The sequence below is a fragment of the Varroa jacobsoni genome, unplaced genomic scaffold (genome assembly GCF_002532875.2).
Source record: "Varroa jacobsoni isolate VJ856 unplaced genomic scaffold, vjacob_1.0 scaffold_1379, whole genome shotgun sequence".
Lineage (NCBI taxonomy): Eukaryota > Metazoa > Arthropoda > Arachnida > Mesostigmata > Varroidae > Varroa > Varroa jacobsoni.
In genome coordinates this window covers 120,183-127,083 of record NW_019214281.1, presented here as the reverse complement: position 1 = coordinate 127,083, position 6,901 = coordinate 120,183, and the positions used below count along the sequence as shown (strand labels likewise).

General features: G+C 41.1%; 1 long non-coding RNA gene across 2 annotated transcripts; it reads right to left on the bottom strand.

Annotated features, from left to right (window-relative positions):
• Positions 1-3,074: 3,074 nt before the first annotated feature.
• On the bottom strand, positions 3,075-4,863 carry LOC111269341 (uncharacterized). Of its 2 annotated transcripts, none has more exons than XR_002685731.2 (3): positions 4,755-4,863; positions 4,458-4,571; positions 3,075-3,919 (listed from the first exon to the last, which is right to left on the bottom strand). It is a non-coding gene; the product is annotated as an uncharacterized LOC111269341 (long non-coding RNA). The 2 variants fall into 2 exon arrangements; XR_015314553.1 differs by having other exon boundaries at positions 4,458-4,550.
• Between the last annotated feature and the right edge of the window lie 2,038 nt (positions 4,864-6,901).

Here is a 6,901-nt window from a genome sequence, read left to right as displayed (position 1 = left end):
AGACGTCGAGGGATTCTCAGAATTAGTTCAATATCGAAACTAGGCAGTAACACCTAGCCACTGCTATTTCGTGGAGTACGCATACGTAACATTACTTTCTGCGGCCGTTTGTCTTCAGTATGTTGTCTGTATGAGTTGTCAGAAGACTATGCAGAAGCATGGCAACGGATTCAGTATAAAATCCGCGTGAATGATGAGATCATATCACCTAGAAGGAAGATTATGTACTAAACATGTTAACTCATCTATATATATAACGCAATCAGAATGTGACACATTGTAGCACATGTGAGATTTTAAATATTCTAGTAACAAAAGAGTATTAATGAATCAAATCGCAGATAGATGTGTTCATAGAAATCATCTCGAGCTCTAGGCTATGTCCTCAAAGTTGAGCCGTAAGATCGCATACATAATTCAGATGCTACCTAAGATATTCATAGTACTGGCTCGTTATTGCTAGCCTATCCATAAATCGGTTATTGGTCCACTTATATCATATTCGTTCGAATAAAAAAGAACCCTATTTAGCGAAACCGTGAGCGGAGAAGCAGCATATGTAAATAGGGTAAAATAACACAGTATTTCCAGGTGAACCAGCGCTTTTTGTGCTTGTGGAAGCATATACCTATAGATATTTCTTCAAGTCAACAATCACCTATTAACCCCACAAGGTCTGGGCCTATACTTCAGCTGACCAAAGGTGACAACAAAAGAACCGGATAGGGAATGTCTTGTTGCTCAACTGTCACATCCAAAATTAACGATACGATTGACAGCTTCTTTATCTTATATTGAATTATAGGACTTCGAAACGTTTTGTCTGTAGGTCGCATCCGACCAAACGGAAAAAGCGTTCAACCGAGCACCTTCTGTCTCGGAAACATGAATGACGCAATTGACTTAAATGACCAATGCGGTATCCTTAAGTGTGTTTCAATGTTTTTCGTGTCGATTCCTCTTCGCAGTCGCACGAGGTAGTTCGATCTGGCTAAATGATATTGCGGTAAGAATTCGTATGAAAATGTTCCGGGTGAAGCCAACCGAGTCAGGTCCAACGAAGACACTCAATCATGTTTGTCCGTGATTCAAATACTATATCCTCAAGGAATGGTTCTATACCACATACTGTCAAAGGTGAAAAATCTTCGAGACTGGGTGACTCAGATGCTGACAGTGAAAATGAGCTCGACAGGGGCTAGAAGGTTGACTAATTTATAGAACTAAATAATATATAGATCTAATTCATAGACCCCGCCACAGTCCACTCTCACATTGATGTAGAGCTTCGTCGACGACATTAGAAGTAAATTTTTGCATCGGACTCATCAGTGTCTCTGTTCCGATGGTTCAATAGAGTCACCGTGGGCTAAAGTCACTTCGCCAAATGTTCAAAACTACTCTCTTTTCCTTGCGACCAATCGTACAACAACTACGGAGGCGATCCGGTACGGAAATAAAACGATACATCGTGGCATAAATACAGGGTGGTACACGCTGTTTTGCTAACAACGAAATGCGAGGGGCGAACAGCTGCGGTGTTTACGCGATTTTCAGAATACGGAGCACCAACGAAACCTGTAAATTTATCTTTCAGTCGTTGTCAGTGTCACCCTCGTTGAAGACAACATATTTAGAGTTCAAAGTATGTTTATATAGTCAATATGGTGACGGCTGAGAGAAGACGCAGAGGAAAAACTCAAGAGTGCGAGGCAATATATGTAACGAACGGTGGACATGTGCTCAGGGTACATGCCGTGAAAGTTTCCAAGCGTTTCCAATAAGAGACCTCCCTCTAGGCTGCTGCATCTTCTGTAGATATACGTCCTGAAACAGGTGCAAAGCATCTATCTTTGAAAAAATCGTTGCTTAAATGAATTGTGCATTAGACTGAGGTTGGTGACTTGTTGCAGGCTGTCTTCGAATTCTCAATAGACCACTAGTCTGAATAAATATTCAATTTAAGGTTGACAGTGGTAGGGCCCATCAGCCGCCGCCGCCGTCGCCGCCGCCGCCTATACCATTCAAGAACGACGCCCAGCGGCACCTGGCGTATAAGCTAGTGCAGAACAACAAGGCCAAATTTAGCGAATCCGTAAAACCCAAACATGCTCAAATACATATATGTATATATATATATATATATATATATATATATATATATACATACACCTGAAGGCTTCATGAAACAACTCACAAAATTTTTAGATGATATTAGCCATAAGCTACTGATTGTTAGTGTTCCTTGCGAAATAAACATCATCATCACGGTCTGTTTATTCGTGTTTGACAAGTAGATGTTAAGCCCAAAATCATCGGGTGCTTTACAGTTGTCCGCGCACTGTTTCGTACTTAAAAATCAGATAGATGATGTCAATATACCGTGCTGATCCTACCTAGCATCGTTTGTAAAGGGTGCAAAATTTGCTGAGCAGCATTTCAAGCTTGGCGGGCGCGCGACGAAGGGCGCTACTACTTTTGTGAATGGCAGATTGGAGCACGTAGTGATTGTCTTTTTAAGCGGCCCAACGAAGCTACCACTCGGTGGAAAAATGCCGTAGCGAATAGTCAGACTCGGGCCGTCAAACTTCTGGAAATGAACGGCGTCATTTAGGACGACAAAGAGCTTTTTCAGCATACGTCAGTGACGGTTAATGGGTACATGGCAGATCGGTGTCGTAGAACTTTTCAACGAATGCAATTTGCTCTGCCACCGCAAGAGTTTTCTCGCGAATCGTTTGCTCGTTCGACAAACTTCCGCTTAACACTGGTTAAAGCAGGTATTACTAGAAGAATTAGCCCAATTGACTTGCCAAGATCAACATTTGAAAGCCCACGTTGGTCGCACCGTGCACACAAAAACAATTTGAAACGAAGAGAATTCTATCGATAGTAATTCTAACGGATAAATGCTGCTTATAAAGTCCCAATTTAAGCGCCATATAACGATAGTAGGATAGGGAGTCTATAACGAACACAAACCTAACTTTGGGTTTGGATCGAGCAGAGAGGGCCGATTAGTTTATTATTCTAGGAAACTCACATTTTCCGGAGAGTGCCAATAGGATTCCTTTCGAAATTACCAACAATCTAGCAACGACTAGAATGAGGCGAAAAAAATAATTAGAAATACTGTCCAGCTTTCTATATTAGATGAGAAAATACAAAGGATCTGTCCTTTTATATCCTCCATATGTCCTCCTCCAAGTATACGATCACTGCACGTACGATCAAGGGAAGGCAAACAACAATCAACTGCTACGCATCTATAATTACGAAACCTTTATTACTACGCAGACACACAAGGGTATACGTCCTACAGAATAGAATCTACCGATTTAAATAGTGGGTGTACATGTAGTGTATGCGAGCATGTATTTGTAATAATCGTCTTTCTTCCCTTTTAACACCTAAAAAACAATCCCAATATAGTCCGTAATAACACATTTTGTATTAGTATAATAGTGTTTCCGGTGGTACTATGGCTAACTTTAGCCGCCCATATATGATACGTACAACAATTGATGTAGTTTTCAATTGTCTTCCTGCTGTTAGACACTGTCGAGCACTGAGTGTCCTCTCTGGTAATAATTACATGAATCAAGTTCTTACCTAGACCTATTTCTGTTAGAAGACAATACAAGTGATTATGATTATGGTTTTAATTTTGTACCAATGTCCAGCTCCTGTCCTATTATGACATATTGGAAACATTCCTATGCCTCACAACCACAAGCGTTTAAATACTTGACGGTAACATCAATAGACTTGGCACTCAAAAGAGAATCGGGTCTTCTTTCCATCCGTATTTTTCTACTCATCTCCTTCTTCAGGTTGCTTCTTACTTGTTTACTTAAGGTTCTGTCCTCGAGGCACCACACATGGCCACGTTTGGATGGTAACGATTCTATGCCATTTCCTGTTGTAAAGAATCAAATTTGAGGTGAAATAGCAGTTTACCTGCTGCATAACGAAGGCCTTTAATTTGATGAAACCTTTATCTGCTGTCAAGTGCCGTCTATTGATGCATCGGGAACTGGTTGTGGGGGATCATTTGAAATAGAGAACTTGTTGGCCAAATTCTAGAAAGCTAGCTAAATCAGAGAAACGACGTCGATAAGTTTCCCACAACAATTGAACACATAGCGACATCCCTATTAGAGAATCGCTCTACACTTTTAACCGGTGACCTTAATTTAATTTTTAGAAAAAATTTCTTGGCCAATTTGTTCGATTGTTTTGATCATATTTGTGCTCGACGATGTGACTTTTTCCACACCTTCAGTGCATCATTGCTCTCAGTCGGTGTACGCTGGATCTAAGGTATCGGTCCTTTCTAACACGGCCCAAACTTTCTCGGAACTTAATGCATTAGCCTATGAAAAATACCATAACTTTCTGATAGGAAAGCATACAAAGCCTTTACTCGTTTATATCAAATTAAGCGGTCCATTTACCTCTCTTACGTTTGTCACCGTTCTTCCCTTTGGAGATGTTCCTCCTGGATCATGACGTAACTGCCTTTAATGAACGCTCCACGTTGAGTATCACTGTAAGCCTCCAAAATTGTTCTATGAAATAGAATCGCTGTTAACAAAGTCCAATATTTTAATGGTAATGGAATAAAAAAAAAAAGTTCGTACAGCCACATTTCATTAAAATTCAAACCTGGCAGGAGCAGTAACAGCTCTGCCGGAGATGGCTGATTGAAAGGAAAAAAGTTTCTTCTTGTAGCAATAATGGCCCTCCTTTACCTTTTCCCCCCATATCGCACAGAAATTTGCCACTGCTAACTTTGCTAGCGTTGTTTTCAGATGAAGTACATTTTGCCAACAGATGCTCAGACTGACGCCAGAACTGCAATTCCCGCGAATGCTCTCTTTTATTCAAATATCAGTGCAGCTAAAATAGTTAAAGTATGTAAAACTCGTTAAGCAGATTACGTACTGAGATAAAGAGTCGTCGCATTTGCTACGTACCCTTGTCGCTTAAATACGCATTTAACTTGTTTACGTGCACTGTCGTTCTTTGTTCAGTATAAGCCTGCTTTGGTAGCCTTTATCTAGAAAGGCAAAAGGCTATAAAATAATTTAAGCCTTTATCGTCCAATAGTCATAATGCATTTCCCTTATCAATTACTTGGCCATTTAAACCTCGTTTGTCCTTAGCAAGACGACCTTTGTTCTGGTTATTGCACCGGGAAAGGAGACCGGTTGTGATTTAGCGGCTTGCCCAACATGTTGTAATATGTCAGAATGCAACGTTAGCTACATTTCTTGATGCTGCTTATGCTTTCGACTATTTTGGGCTTGGAACACTTATAAATATTCTTTCTCACAAGGGAACTATGGAGAACTCAATGCTGGTAATGGTTCTGCAGATAGATCTTTTTCATCATGTTAACATAGGGAGGTACAGCTACCCAAAAAGGCGCGTCAGTCAGGGAACAGTTCTAGGCCCACCTGAGTTCATCTCTATTTAAACAATTTCGGGACACTTTCTTTCTTTCTTTCTTTCTTTCTTTCTTTCTACTGAAATTCTGACCACATGCCTGAAAACTAGCACATCACTATCTCGAGTGAGATGCAAATGACCGAATCTTATATTGCTCTTAGAGGCCACGTAAATCTTTCTCCTGCTTTGCAGGATACTCTGGTCTCTGCGCTGCATTCGTAACGTATTTACCTTTGATAATGGAAAATCTCCTGTAACCAGGATTAGCTGGTTATTACTATAACCGATGTATTCCATCGAGATATGTATTTGCATTGTTCAACTAATCTAATGTAGGGTATTTTTTTTTTAATTTTTCCACAAGGATATCATGTTAAACTCCTTGTATCATTACGCCAACTTAGGAAAATACCGTCTTAGATCGTTTTTGCATACTGCGCATGTTCGTAGCATATTGGGGCTACATATTGATTTAATAAGCTTTTTGAAGGTGTCCTTATATTTCAAGTATTTTAGTGTTCCGAAATTTCAACCTACTTTTTGGCTGTTCCCTGTTTTTAACTATGTTCTTATCTTCAATTGCCCGATTGTTTCTGCCTATTTTGAATGAGCCCAACGCCTCTACGAAGCATCCGACATACGGCGCAGGCCAGCGCGGGACTACATCAGTCGGATCATTCCACATTTTCGCCATTGACCGTCCTGAACAGCACCCCGCTAACGATCGTTGGCGTGTAAGAGTTTAGTACAGATATTCTCGCTCGCACAACGCTGCCAGTTGAAGCAAAATGTGGTGCTCCATTTCAATGGTACCATGTGGCTGCGTGTAACACTATGTGTAATTCCACGCATGGAGAAAGCCGCGGGTGGCGATAGGTGAATTTGCGTCAGGCGACGCAATGGAGCAGTAGAGCGTGCGAAAAGCTGGAACCCCCGCTACGGTGACGGGGTAATTTGCAGCCAACGACGTATGCAAATACCTCGCCTCGCGAAGACCACAGCGGAGGTTCTATCTACCGTAAATCACAACACGGCTTTCTCGTCGAGAAGAAGATAGCGTTGTATGTGTATAGCCAGATGCCGGGTTAGTGAAAGATCACGACGTAGATGCAGGTGACACTAACTAATCAGTAATACCCATCTAGACCCGAGCCCTTTAAAAAAACTGAGCAAAAACAATGTGAAAAACGAGGTATCCAGCCATTACATTAATTTATCTTGCTAAATCTAGTTGTTTTTAACTTCTGTACGGCTGTTCGATATCGAGAGGAGGGTAGCAACTTCCCGCACTTCATAGGTAGATTGCTATTGCGTTATCGGCCGGACACATTTGATCGAACTTTAACTGATCGAGACTGTAAACAAAATAGAGATCCTAACCAGCTGAGCAAAAGATTGTGCTCGGGCTATGAATACTGATATCTCGGTGGGTCAACGCCAGTCTGCC